General features: G+C 38.7%; 1 pseudogene; it reads left to right on the top strand.

Annotated features, from left to right (window-relative positions):
• Positions 1 to 3157: 3157 nt before the first annotated feature.
• LOC104128455 overlaps positions 3158 to 15590 on the top strand; it is a 38790-nt pseudogene continuing 26357 nt past the window's right edge.

Below are 15590 nucleotides of genomic sequence, written 5' to 3'. Positions count from 1 at the left end.
AAGGATGGCCGCTCTTTCAGTGTTAGCTTTCTTCATTGAAGAACTCTTGAACCTGATCACCCTGGTGACTAAGACTCTCAAGGACTGTAACCATCCGTGCTAATTACATGGCATCAGGTCTGTGGTGTTGTAGATTACTTGCTAATTTAAGATGACTGTTGAGGACCAACTGCTTTAAATATGTAATAATAGTGATTAATAATTATTAAGAACTAACCATTAGCAATGTGTATTGTTAATGAATATCTATGCAGTAAAGTTTTGTTTTTAAGTTTAAAACTGGCCTGATTAATCAGTTTTCCACACTTCCATCACAGCAATTTCTGATTGCCTGAGATACATATGATCTGTCTTACCTACATGTAGAAATGTATACACACACAGCCTAACTGGTAGGCAGTTAGGCTCATCAAGGTACTAATAATGCTCTCCAGAATGTTCATTGATGCAGTCTCATTGTATTCCTCGTGAATCACTTACCTGTTTTTTTCTGTTCCTGTATTAGATGGAAAACCAATGTGACTAGCAAATTTGTTTGTTTCCTATTTATGTATTACTTTATACAATAAGGTTATAGTCTGGAGATTCAAGTGAGAACATGTTTTGGTTGATTTTTTTTTTTTACTAAAGTCTGGCTTTTAGTCTTTTATTTTTAAAACTAGGCTTTTACATTTTTTTATTGTACAATTTCTAATGTTTGGATTAGTAATGATTGGATTGTTTCCCCAATTTCATTAATGTGGAATCTAAGAAAAAAATTAAGTTCAGGATATGTAAGATGTTAAAATGAAGGAATATGTTGAAGGAGAAGGAACGCGTTATCCATCTCGCACAGTAACTCCTAGTTCCCTCCTACTTTTCAAGTGTCCTTAATTGGTCAGCTTTGTTTACAGTGATATACAAAAAGAGTCAGGGCAGAACTTGGAAAGGATTAAGCTGCTATAGTTGTAAGGTGACTAGCATTATCTACTCCTATTTACCGCTGGGGTTCTGACAAGCTCGTTAACATTAGCTTCACACTTTTTTTCTTTCTAGGCACTTCTGGCTTTCCCCGATATTAATTTCTTCTTAACTTCACTGGTATATATACCACATTTTATTCAGCTTTCATTTCGTATTAATCAATGTGCTTGTTTGTTGTACAAACTCTCCAGTCATTCCTTGACATGTACATATTTCATAGTGATATAAGCCCATATGTGATTTCCATGTTGTTCAAAAAACAAACAAACAAAATTTATGCATACATTCCAAGGGATGGGTAGAAGAAGGAACTATGGAATTATGAGATGTTTCTCCAACCACAAAGTGAATTTCCTAAGATTTTTCTGTTGGGTAGCTCCACAGAAGATTTATCACCATGTATCTGTCTATTCTTCAATGTAAAAGAAGATGAATAATTAAAGATGAGAGTTATTTACATATCTGCTAAATCAGAAACAACTCAGATGTTACTCTTCATGTATGCTAGAGTTGAGAATTACAGTTTGGGTTGCTAATATTTCAAGGTTTGGCTTAAGAGTACAATCTAGTTTTAGCTAGAGCTAGATAAATTATCAGAAACTTAATTGCTCACTTGGCTCTCAATTGAAGGCATTTGAAATCTTTCCTTTGAAGACATGGTTATTCCTTTTAACTCTCATTCCTCCATTATTACCTATGAGACTTTAAAGAGAAAAAATGTATGTGCATTTTAACTACGTGTCTTTCATTGATAAAGAATTTCTAAAACATTCTTCAAAATTTCTCTAGAATTCTCCATGAAAAAAACAAAAATCTAGGAGGAACTTCTGTGTCTGAACTTTCACACCCATTTCCTTTGAGGTCATGATGGAAGACGTGCATTTTCTTCATTATCACCAATACTGTTAATCAATGATTTTTCCCTCTGTGGCCATGTCTTTAATTTGCCACATGATGGCCTCATTTGCTCAGACAATAGCTAAATTAATCTGCATTTTCTTTTAGAAATTTATTTTTCTTTTCTTCTTCCTGTATATCTTGTTCAACCCAATATATACAGCATTCTGTCTCATCCCAAGAGCAATATTCTTAGGAGTTTGTGGTTACTGTCCAGGATCCCCACTCTCTTTTCTGCCCAGGGGAATAGTATCACTTTATACTCCTGACAGCATTGCTAACATGTCTACTAAAGTCAGAGTTCTTAAGACCTAGAGTAAGGCAGTAGACACTAACTGCTCTTCCCAGCTTGTACTGCATTAAGCAGTCCTACTGGAGGCAACCAATGAGGGTAAATAATGTTTATCTTAGCATTTCAATCAAGGGCCTTTCATTTAGTTCTTCCTAATTTAATCTTGTTTGTCACAAAATATATTAAGATAAAGGAGAAGATTAAAAAAAAGTCTTCCCACGTATTAAAAATATTTCTGAGTATTACAAGAGCAAAGAGGTTTTCATTTAGTCTAGGTAATTTGATTCCAGCTAGAGCGTGAGTGCTGTTTTCCTGAGTGAATTACTTCTTTAAGAGATACCACATTCAACACCACTAGCATTCTACATTGCATTTCAGGTGCCCTATAATTTTTAAAGAACAGGTATAGAAATTTATAAAACAGAGTATTAAAATGCTACAGTTATGTCAAAGGGAAATCTGCAAGACAACAGGCATTTTACCACCGACATCAGTTATTTTATACAAGGTGAATTTAGTATTTCCTGCTAATAGAAGATAAAAGCATTACATAATTGCTTGATTTTTGCAGCTGTGGACAGGAAATTCAAGTTGCGTTCAATTTTATATACCACAGCTTTAAAATAGATGAACAATGCACTTTTATGTCACTCAAATTGAAATAATAATCTTGAAAGAATTTAATTATATAATTGGTAAAATGGCTCTAGTGAGGATACAGAGCTGGTTTATTGCTCTACGCTTAGGAAAAATCTGTCTCTAGGATGAAACTGCTTCACAAGAAGAAATGTGTGGTGAGTATATTTATGAATATCATAAGGCTATGGCTCCCAGCTGTAGAGGAAGTATACATCAGTTCAGCCGGTAAATAACTTGGTGCTTGAGACACAAAACGAGAGTTGACATTTCTGCGAAGCCTCATGGAGCACTAACAGAGCCTTCTCTAGCTGCTCCTGCTTTAGGAGTTCATGTGTGTGTAACTGCTCGTGCAGTTGAGCACTGGCCATGACTACACTTCTTGTCCTGTCACCTACAAACATCAGAATAGCAGCTGCAGTCCACCTGCCCGTGTCCCCTATCTATCTCCTTGTGGACAGACCAAATCCCTCTTTTAGGTGTTTGCCTCAGGAATCCTATAACCTGTCCAAAAGTAAAGCACCAGAATATTCATGCAAATAAAAGGAACTTCTATATCAGATTAAGTCAACAGAAGTTTCGGACTGTTGTTTTCACCCACAGCTTTTGTTTCTAAATACTCAAAGCATGTTGAAAATGTTAAGCTTCAGAATACCCATGTATCAGTAAGAAATATTACACCTGTTTCAGGGGGAATCATTTCAATATTTTCAAGTGATTTTGCCTACTGACTTCAGTTTCAGAGATGATAAATAACTGACAAACTGGCCAGTTACTTGGATTCCAGCCTATGAACTGGGGTTAAATATCTTCAGCATCTGAATATAATTTTTTATCCATTCACCCGTATACACAGTAAGTCATTGAATCTGTCATCTTAAAAAGTCCATATTAGGGAATCCACATATTAAACAGATGCTTGAACACTGAGATATCAATTTGTTCTCAAATCATGTTTTCTATGTTTATAGAGGTAGCTATGTTGTATTATTTGGTCATAGCAAATTCCTTAGCTTTACCTTATTATCTTAATCACATTTGACCTAGAAAATCCATTTTCTATTGCACAGTTGTTCTTCACCTATAGCTATCTGAAAACTGATGTGAACTTTTGTTTCTAAGTTTCATCAAGAAGGATTAAATGAACTGGTGGCCAATTCCTCCCAATATGTTCCAGATTGTCAGGTTTATTAGGATTCCTTAATAGCTCATGTGCAGTTCCAAATTTGGTATTGAATAGTGAGTGTTAAAAACAGGCAAAAATATCCAGTGAAATTTCATTCTACTTTAAAATACATTTTACTGTTTATTTTATATTAATTACGGTAAAGTGCATAGTAAAATTTGCATGCTTGGAAATAACATATTACCAAGGATTATTATTATTACCAGGCAAATTTGGAAAATCTACAGCAGCTGCAGTCCCATAGCTTCTCTAGGTACCTGTCCTAGGGCTTGACCACAATCAGCTGAAGTTTTCATAACACTTTATAAGAATTTGTCTTATTACATCTTTAGTTACCTGCCCTCTTGAGGACTTCAAACGAAACTGCACGAGCTATTTGAATTAGCTTGGAAAGAACAGGGCAATTTCTGCACTGTTTCAGTCTCATCGATAACTGCATTAAGATTTAACAGAGTAATTCAATTTCATGCTTAAATACTAGCAGATGTGGGATTTATTCAGGTTTAAGTCAAGTCTGTGTCTAACAGAATCTGAGGTAGCATTAGGGAAAAAAATTTTTGGTTTGTAAGTGAAAAGATTTCCCAAGTCTCCAAAATACCTATGGAAAACTAATGCCCCTTTACCTCCCGAAGGATAATTCCAGCATTTGAAACAAAACTTCTTCCTGCAGAGAAAGCAAGAGAAAACCACTACTGCACAATATAGGAGCGATGACAACCAACATCACACTCCCCATATTCCCAGTGCTAGCACTGCATTCAGCAGAGCTCCCATCTTCCTCCCCATCTTCTGAAAAACCTGTGGGAAACTAGTGGTAAAAATTCACACCTAGGAGAAAAGAAAAACACACATTGGCAATTCCTGCTTCCCGACACAGAGGGCAAGAAGCACTTAAACTGCTCTGACTCACCTGAAAGACCAGGGCAGCCCCATTCAGTTAACAGCCACAGGAAAACTCAAAGGGTGCACCCTGTGGACCATACCTCCACACTGGAAAGCACAGCTTCCTTCATTTAAGGGATCATTTCACAGCCATGCCTTTCAGCCCATCACTACGGGCTGGGGGAGGAAAGCCCATTGATCCCCTCTTCTCCTTGGTTTGGGTGCCCTGGGACATCCCCAGATTGGTCTGAGCACTCACACCTATTTTCTGGCAGCGGGGCCAGGCGTGTCATGCTCAAACTGGAGTCTCCCAGGACTACCCCAGGCTGGCACACATGCCTTGCCAGAGGATGCTGAACACGTCTACTCCATTACACATCTGAAGATACATTTTCACTCAAGGACTCATATGTGTCATTGTGCAACAAGAAATACTTTTTTGCCCCTTTTTCTCTTTCTCTTTGTCCTCATTTGGAGCATGGGGACAGGACTAAGCAGCTCTGAGCTAACCATTCCTAGGCATGACCCTTCCAGGGCATGAGAGGTGATTTACCACCCCCTACAAGGAGGATAAGGTATCTCAGTCACTCTGCACTGAGAGCCTAGATGTCACCTCTCATGGCGACACGACAGCCCATGGCACCTGCCTCCGTGCAGGTCCAGTAACTGAATGTAAGAAATTTTTTGGCTTCAGCAAGCTACTAAAACCCAGAGTGATTATTTTCCATTCGTATATTTGTGTACAATAAAATGTATGATGAAACTCTTACTCCTCTTAGTACACAATCATATTTACTTTTTTGTGGCCATTGTTTTGTGAGAAGTACTGGTAAAGTTAAAATAGAAACAGTAGAATAGACATCATTTTTATGCAGCTTTAAATATATTGGCCTTGAAACTCCTTACTGTGGTAAACACCCACCAGCCCTGAGTATGGACCTATTTAAGATACTGTAAAAGTAGAGAAACTGTTATAGATATTATATTCCTAGATTTTATTTTTAAATTTCAGCTGTAGTAATAAATTTAAATTCCAATTGGATGTAGCTAAATTAAATGTAAATATTGTTTAAACTTATGTTTTTAATATTTTATTATTCTTCATATTTTATGAAAGCTAATATTTTATTCTTAAAAAATTGTTAAGAATTTACTTGTTTATGTTATGACTGTACAATTTTATGTACTAAAATTGTCTTATTTTACTCTTTACTGCCTCTTTCTGCACTGTTAGCATCATGTTGCCATTCAAATGCATTTGTAACTGGGGGAGTTTTCAGCACCGTTCTGTTTCCACTTTTAGTTTCGATACTCAGACAACATCCACAGCCTTTCCCTCATCCACTACCTGGGTCACCTTGTCATAGAAGGAGATCAGGTTGGTCAAGCAGGACCTGCCTTTCATAACCCATGCTGGCTGGGTCTGATCACCTGGTTGTTCTGTATGTGCCACGTGATGGCACTCAAGATGATCTGCTCCATACCCTTCCCTGGCTCTGAGGTCAGGCTGACAGGCCTGTAGTTCCCCAGATCCTCCTCACTGTATTCAGATAGCTGCATGGCTCAGCCAAATGCGCTTCATTAAAAACCATTTATTTGGAGAAGAATCACTGCTACTGGTGCACAGAGGTATAATGATATTCCTCAAAGAATCCCCAAAAGAGTCAAACCCTTAAGTGTTGCCACCTCTGTCCCATTGTTTGATTTCTACTAAGCAGTATGTGCACCGGAAAACTAATCTAAGTTTAAATCAAGTGTAAATATAAAGTGCAGTGTCTAATTCTGAAATGTTATGATCACTTCTTACTGCAGAGCCAAATCAGAACAAGGCACATTTATCTGAAATTAAAGTGCAATATGCACTTTCTAGAATTGCTCATTGCTGATTAGCTTCACATGTAGATGAACCCTTATACAATTTATTTACACCTTTAGCTTCTGGAAACAAGAAATAAATAAAAATGTGGCCCCTTGAGAATTGGAAGGAACCTCCTAATACCATATTCATTAATTTTCTGAACTTCACTTACTTATGAACCTACATTTGTGAAGTACTTCAGAGTATAATTAAATAAGGTGAGTTTTATAGCTCCAGTGCATTGTTTTTATAAATATCCATAAAATCAGCACACATTCCTGAGAAAATATTGTATTTGAAATGTGGAATTCAGGCTAGTGAATGTAGAGCAGCTGAATTTAATTATTAAACTGTTTATTATATTACGGATAAAATGTTCACTTCTGGTTTCAGAAAATGCTTCATAATGTGTTGCATAGCTCCAGTTCCCTTACACATAGTCAGGGGCTAGGCAGGGTGCTAGGTAGCTGACTGCTCTTAATCTTCATTCAGCATTGTTGGTATAGGAATTTACAGAAGGAAATTATTATCACGTGATTTAATAAAAATAATCAACAAGGTTTTCTCCAACCTTCTCTTTGAGAAATCTTTCTTGAGAAGCTCTTTCTTACGCTCTGACAGGAGAGTTGGAGGAAGAAATGACCAGCTAATAGGAAAATTGTCATTCAGGTCATGGCAATTCTTTTCTTGTAATAGAGATCTCAAGCAATTGTCCTCTAAAGATTATTCTAATATGTAGCCCAAGATTAATTTCACTATAAATATTTAATGCAACTGAAGGAATTCAGGTTTTGTTATGTCTTTAGGCTAACACCATTGTATGAGTCAGGGCCACCTTGTGTTTTCCCACTCTAATCCCAGTCTCTGCCAGATGGCTCCAGCAAACCTACAGCCTCTCTGCCAGAAGCTCAGAGGGAGGGTTATTCCTCCCTTTCTCGTGTGTCAGGATAGCTTGTTCTCCTCCCATGGCAGTTCTCATACATTTCTCTCGATCTGTGCTCCTGCTCTTCCTCCTTGCCCACATCCTTCCTTCTTCATCCTCCCCTTGCACTCTTCAGCTCCCATTTCACTGCCAGCCCTGCCTGCCTGGCAAGCTGGCTTCTTTTCTTCCTGCCACAACTTTCCTGTTCACCATTTTTTCCTTTTCTCAGCTGCTTTCCTTCCTCTCTCAGTAGGTAGCCACCATAAGAGAGTAAGGCAGAGTCCAGTGCATGAACGGCTGCCACTCATCTGGTCCTGAGAGGGTCCTGGGAGCGGGGGTCTTTTGCAGTTGAACAAGTGCTGTGCCAGCCCTGCAAGGGTTTCTACAGAGATTCCCCATTTCCTGCTCTTGGGCTTTCTCATTTTCATCAAAATCGCAAATGTTTTGACTGATGCCTGACAAATTCCCTCAAATGTTGGAACTGATCCCATGCAAAGCCCTAAAACTACTTTGTGTTCTCCCTAATTAAATGACACCAAATATGTTAGCAAAGTCAACTAATTATTTACAATCTCTGAACCACGTTTTTTCTATTAGTATATAAACTTTTTAAAGGACAGTACCTAGGAGACCCTAGTAGTTGTGTGAAAACTGTGGAAACTGTTTTTACATAACTCCATCAGCTAGTGAAGTTTGGATCCAGTTTTATGGAAGAAAGTGAAATGAAGTTTCTTGTAACTCGGAGAAGCTACTCCCTTTCTTATTGATAAGAATTGAAATTATGAAAGACATCCCTTAAAGACAAACACCTTGTACTCTATCAGAAATAAACCAAAATGAGATGATGACGAAGTCATGCATGATGGAGTCTCCATTATATTTCCATGTTTTCAGTTTTCATTTAGTTTTGGCCACTACAAACAGAGAGGAATAGCCACCTAAAGGTCACCCAAGTAATAATAATGATTGCCATTGGGAAGGGAAATCAAGAACTCTTTGGTGGCCTTTTCTTCTATGAGGACAAAGAACAGGCAGTGAAGTTGAGCGACACCAAATTTAAAACTGATAAAATACATACTTTTTATATGCCCAACAAATCTGCAGAGCTCATAGCTAAAAATATATAAATTAGGCCAAGAACTTACTATAGTCATGTATTTTTAACTTTTTCCTATTGGATAAAATTGAAATAGGGCCTGGGATGTGACAGTTGGTCCGATTACACTGTCTCACTGACAAGCTGTTTCATGTTAGTCTAATAATGTTTTTTCACAGTCTTCTGAGCTGTTAAGCACTAGTTATTTTCAGAGACTGGCTGTGGGGACATGCGGTGTCATCGTCTGAGCAGGTTGCAGGTTTATGGTTGGAGGGAGTTGTTCCTTTTTCTCTCTCTGTCCACCTATATCTCTTCTTTTGTCATCCTTTGCCCTTTTCAAGTTTTCCTTCTGTTTCCACTTTTTTTTTACGTCCTAGCTCCTCTTTCTTTCACGCCCCTTTCTGAAATGGAAAGAAACCCCCAGACTTTTTGTTCAGCCTCGGAGGAGGGTATTGGTTTTGTCAGCAAGCTGGGATGGCCTGCTCCTTGAAGAGGTTATGAAATCACAGATGGCACGTTCTGCTCTTGTTGTACAAACCCCACTGCGTAGCTTAAAAACTAAGGATTATTGATATAAAAATGATGTGGCTCAATTCTGGAACTGGAATCTGAACATAAACATTGGGTATATTTGTCATGCAAAAAGCTGGCAAAATCAGAGCTATGCCTTTCCTAACAATTGTCATTGAGCAAATAATTCACATTGTCATATATTTTTATTTTCCAATTAATTGTTACTAATGATATTACAAAATAACCATAATTAACAAGGATTTTGAACAAAAGTTAAATTCATTCTGTTGTGTTTTAGTATGAAGTAAACATTTGAACAAATGTATAAATTCTCGTTGTTGCGCAGTTTTGTTTTTTGTAGCTTTTCTGTTATGCTGCCAATGATTAAGAACATCATTCAGCTACTCATTTAATTTTAAGTTATTCATTAGAGTACTAATATATTTCATTTTAAATATGATATATTTTGTTTAATTACAGTCATGAATAAGTAATCTTTGGCATTCATTTATGACAAAAGTACTTAGAATAACTTTCCTTACTTCTTTTTCTTTTTTTTTTTTGTATGTGTGGAGTGTACACATTTTTTAAAACCAAACTAACATTTCTCAAAGACGATTAAACAAAACAGTTAAATGATGGTATCATGCAAACAATTCAAATTCAATGCCTATATCTTTCCCTCATTAAACTAAAGTGGATATCCTGAAATATAACTTACTCTTGGTTTTACATCATGTAAGTATTTTTAAAATTCCTGTCTTAAATTTCATTCATTGTATGAAGTGTTTCTAAGAGTAAATATGTCATTATAAGCTTGGGGTTTTTTAATCTATGTTTTCACGTATTTTGAGCCACTACCTTTTAAATTAAATTTTTTGTGTTACTTTGTGGAAGTTGTATAACAAGTTAGCAAAGGATAACAACTGAAATTTTATTGTGGAAGAACTTAAAAAATATTCATTATACTGAAGAAAGAGAAATGGCCGCTAGCCTCCTTGGAGTAGCATTAATTCCGTTTCCAATCCTTTTGTTTCCTTTCAGATGTGCATGTTATTATTCTGGAATAGGAGCTGGTGGTGTTCTTGCTGCCTACATTCAAGTTTCATTTTGGACACTGACTGCTGGCCAGCAAATAAAAAGAATCAGACAAGAAGTTTTTCATGCTGGAATGAGACAGGAGATCAGATGGTTTGATGCAAATGATGTGGGCGAACTCAACACCAGACTTGTCAAGTAAGTATTAAATATCAGTTAATTGCCAACTGACTGTTAATTCTAATTACTGAAAATCAGCTGTAATACTTCCCTCAGAGCATTGCTATTTTATCGTATTAAACTCCTCTGTAAGCTATGCTATTATTTATGGATCATTTAAATGAAGCCTGAGGAGCAGAGATGTTGCAGAATGCTGCTCCATGCCCTGTGACTCGAAAATTCAGTCTGGCTATTAGTGAATTTAGACCCTGCTCACATGCAGAAAGGTGTGAATAGGGGCATGGTGACACTGGTACAGCTGAAGACGTGCAGTGCCTCCACCATTGGTGCAGCTATCCTGCTGCAAAGTTTATGTCAGTATAACATGGCCTCATACGAAAAATCAGCGGGCGATCGGATGAGGGGAAATGGCCTCAGGTTGCAGCAGGGGAGTTTTAGCATGGACATTAGGAAAAATTTTTTTCAGTGAAAGTTTTGTCAAGCATTGGAATGGGCTGCCCAGGGAAGTGGTCGAGTGCCCATCCCTGGAGGCATTTAAAAGATGGGTAGACGAGGTGCTTAGGGGCATGGTTTAGTGGTGGGATGGCAGGGTTAGGTTAATGGTTGGACTTGATTGTAAAGGTCTTTTCCAACCTAAATGATTCTATGAGTCTATGAAAGGGTAAATAAGCAGTACCTTTGCTGCCTTCTCTGGGCTCTACGACAACTACACCAAAAATAACCGAGTACCATCAGTAAAAATAAATAAATACAGAAATGAAGTAAAACAGCACAGCTGAGGTCATCACAGGTAACCAACAGTAAGTTCTGGCATGAACCTGCCAGAGTTCAGGTTTCCAGTGTTCGGGCCTGTCTGGGGGCTCTGACCCCAAGGCGAGGGGGGCATTACCCCCGCGGACAGCACAAGGATGCGGGCAAACACAGCCGGGCAGCCGGCACACCGGGAACTCTGCTCCTGATCGTCCCTTTGCCATTTGCTCAGCTCCCAATAACTTACTCAAAACAGCACACGAGAAGTGAATGCAGACTACTCTGAGAGAGAAATAGACCTCATCTATAGAAATATAATTGCTTTTGGCTAGGACTGTCAAAGGGGCATGAGGGTGTCGAGTGCCAACTGGCTACTGAGTTTCAGGGGCACTGGCCAGCCTTGCCCTTCCAGCTAAGATGAAAATCCCAACCCTATTTAAAATGTGCAGTGCCTAATACTTCACAGCACATGAGTACTCTGCTATAATTTCACCTGTAGCCTGCTGAGTGTTGGGAGCATGAATGTCCCCGTGCTTGTCAGGCAACTAATTGTCCTGACACAAACCAGAATTGCCTGACAGAGGTGGTGCAAGTATTTCTAAGCGTAAGGGATCTTAGTCAGCTCCTCTAGCTTCCAAAAATGATGAAAGTATAGAAGAACTGAAAATCCAACCTCATTTTTTGGCAGCAGATAACATGCATTTTTCTAGTTAATATATTTTGAACAATGCAGACATTGTCATGATGCCCTTCATCAAATTTCTGCCTTGGGACTCAAATGTGGATTCTTTTATAAATCTTCATAATAGAACAAAGTAGATAGGAAATTCGGTACAATAAGTTAAGAATTCTTGGACATCAGAACAACACCCGAGCTCATTCTGATTTTGTTTGAATGGGAGAGTTAAAATATTTTGCTCCTACACAGATAATGTCTGCATTCAGTAACAAAGAGCTAACTGTATATGCAAGAGCAGGAGCTGTTGCAGAGGATGTTCTGGCAGCAGTTGGAACTATGGTAGCATTTGGAGGACAGAGAAAGGAAATAGAAAGGACAGAATAAAGTTAACAATGTTAGCATTTTTTATAATAGTGACTAAAGATTCTCAGTTTTTTAATATCTTTGCTGCTGATTTTTTTCTTTTCTCTACTTTTTTATTAGCTTCAAAAAGCATTATAAAACGTGCAGTAATACCATCCCTTTCCTGAAGAGAATACAGTCTTACAGGCCTCATAAGTCCAGTGAGAGTTGTAAGCAAAAAAGACAGGCATGTGGCAAAAAAAGACAGGTATAACACTATGGTCACAAACCAAGGTCATGCACATGTGTTTATTTGTATTATACTATGGAACATCATTCCTGCCTCTTTTTGATCTTTTATCTAAAGATAATCAGCATGATCACAAATTCTGGCAGGAGCTTTTCCAAACGCAAAGTTCAATGGCAATTGTGTCATCCACAGAAAACACATACCATCCCCTGTGTGCTCCAGCTGCCACTGCTGCCCGGCTCAGGAGGCTGAAAGAAGTCCTTTGAGCATCTACACCTCACTTCCCAGTTTACCCCGGCATCTTTCTTTGGTTACCCAGTGCTGTTCATCACCCTCATATCTCTCATCACCTCTTTTTCCTACTCATCCTTAAAACACCATTTGCCAGCCGCTTCCTGCCATGGGTGCGCTAAATGTGATGTAGGTCTTTCCTCCTGACCCTGAAGTGGGAAGGACCTCCTATGTTACCGGAACCTGGTCCTGCTATCATACTAAGCAAATGTATCATCTAATTCCCTTGCTAATAAGTGTAAAGGATCCGTCCTAAAACCAGGTAGGCTTTGTAACTCTATTGCTGCAGGGAGGCTATCCTACTGCTCGACTGTCTGAGGACTGGACACCTCTTTCCAACAAAGTGTATGCATAGTTCTTATATACTAATTTGTTACCATACCAGCCCTGAACACTTGCTTTAGTACTTCCCTCCCACGGGTTTACTTTCCTGTGCTGTTTATAGAAATAAACCACAATCTAAGGTGGCATTTTGCTAGGACAACCGAATTATAGAATCATAGAATCATAGAATGTTTTGGGTTGGAAGGGACCCCTAGAGGTCAGCTAGTCCAGCCCCCCTGCAGGAGCAGGGACACTGCTAACTAGATCAGGTTGCTCAGAGCCCCATCCAACCTGGCCTTGAATGTTTCCAGGGATGGGGCCTCCACTACCTCTCTGGGCAACCTGTTCCAGTGTTCTACCACCCTCATTGTAAAGAATTTCTTCCTTATATCCAGTCTAAACCTATCCTGCTTCAGTTTAAAACCATCCCCCTTGTCCTGTCACAGCTGGCCCTACTAAAAAGATTGTCCCCATCTTTCCTATCGGCCCCCTTTAAGTACTGAAAGGCTGCAATCAGGTCTCCCCGCAGCCTTCTCTTTTCCAGGCTGAACAACCCCAACTCTCTCAGCCTGTCCTCATAAGAGAGGTGCTCCAGCCCTCAGATCATTTTAGTAGCCCTCCTCTGGACCTACTCCAACAGTTCCATGTCCTAAATGAAGTTCTTTTTGTTTTCTCATACAGTATAGGTTTGCCATTTCACTGGTTGTCTTTTATTTTACATAGTTATGGTTCATCTACTTCTCTTATTACTGCCCTCCTACATCATGTATCTAATTCTGTAAAATATTTTGGTTTGCTTTTGTCCTGGTCCTCTCACTGGTTCTCTGTACTGATCCTCTCAGTTTTGTACCATCAGGGAATTTCATTATCCTGCATATTGTTTGCATGAAAACTTTTTTCACTGGATTTATAGCTGGTTTTACAAAAGGTTGGAAATTAACACTTTTGATCCTGGCACTCAGTCCTGCTCTGGGATTTTCATCAGTTCTCTGGGAAAGGGGTGCAAAACCTGCCCAAGACACGGAGCAGGTGTTTGCATGCGATGACTGCCAGGCTTGCTGTTATCACAGCTGTATTTTAGCAGGGTTCAGACTACCTAGGCATCTTCTCTAACATTAGTTTGTGGTAGGATGGAGATAAAAACCTAAATAATGTCCTCAGATAGGCCCATCCTACCTTTTAGCACTTTTTATTTTGCATGTTTATGTGTAAGAAAATACCATGGAGATATTTCATACTTCTCACTTCATTGAGGGAAAAATTATTTGGCCCAAAGCTGACTGAAATCAGTGAAATGTTTCCATTTGCATCTTAAGGTTTTGGATCAGAGTCTTAGCTTTTATCTTATTCCCAGGGCCAGCTTCCATGTAAATATCTAACACTGTATTAAGTATATTACCATGTGAAAACTTGCAAAACAAAGACTTGATTAAGTTCTAAGAGAGCTTACGGGTTTAAACTAGGTTGTCTCAGTTCATACTTGCTCATTTTGACATCACCTGAATGTCACAATTCAAAATACTCTTGATAAAAATGGCAATTTTTCAGAGGTTTTAGTACTACTGAAAAAAAAAAAAAAGAATGCTTGCTTTACCTTGTTCTTTTGAAACAAGAATAGTCCTGACAAATATTTAATGGAATGTCATCTCTCCCATTTCTTTTAAGCTACGTAACTCCTCATGATGGGTTCCTACTCAGTTACTCACAATGAAATAATGCAATGTTTTCTATAAATATGCAAAACCAAAACTATAAATTGTTTCTCCTTGTTAGCTGAAAAGGAAGTATCCAAGAAAAGGTTCCCCTTCATCTCATTACACAGAGGTTTACAACTGTCTCTCTGCTTCTTGAAGTTTTAGAGAAAGCTACAGGGAAAAGCTCCCATAGGCCAACAGCAGTGTAAGAGGGAAAGAAAAGTTCGTTTCCTCTACAACTGCGGTGATTGCTGTGTGGCAACTTCACCACCTCTCTGAGACTGAGCAGTAAGTTTACATGGAAAGCAGACCTTTGCTTTTGCAGTAGATGTGAAATGCCACATTTTGAAGGGATGAGCAGAAGGAAGAATCTCTTCATAGTGAGGTAAAACTCTATAAACTCCATGTCAGCCCTTCCACAGTTTCACATGTTCTTTCCCTTTGCTAGCTAGAGCTCTCTTGCAAAATTCTACTGTAGTCTTTAGAGTTTCTTCAAATTTACACTGATGTTTTTGCATACTGCTATGGTTTTGGTTGCCTTTCTCACATGCACAGGTACTGAAGGGCTTGAATCTCAAGGTTAGTTGTGGCCAGACAGTGGCCCTGGTTGGTGGAAGTGGCTGTGGGAAAAGTACAACTGTTCAGCTCATCCAGAGATTCTACGATCCCAAGGAAGGCACGGTAAGATACCTCAAGGGAGGTGACTGCTCTGTGTGTCACCGTTGTTGGAAGTCTAGTTCTGGCCTCGCTGCCCTGGTTCCAACGACACAGTGAAGTCTCCCCTAAAAAGGCACGTG

Source organism: Egretta garzetta, unplaced genomic scaffold, assembly GCF_000687185.1.
Source record: "Egretta garzetta isolate BGI_Z169 unplaced genomic scaffold, ASM68718v1 scaffold30, whole genome shotgun sequence".
NCBI classification, from domain to species: domain Eukaryota; kingdom Metazoa; phylum Chordata; class Aves; order Pelecaniformes; family Ardeidae; genus Egretta; species Egretta garzetta.
This window is presented reverse-complemented; position numbering and strand designations above follow the sequence as displayed.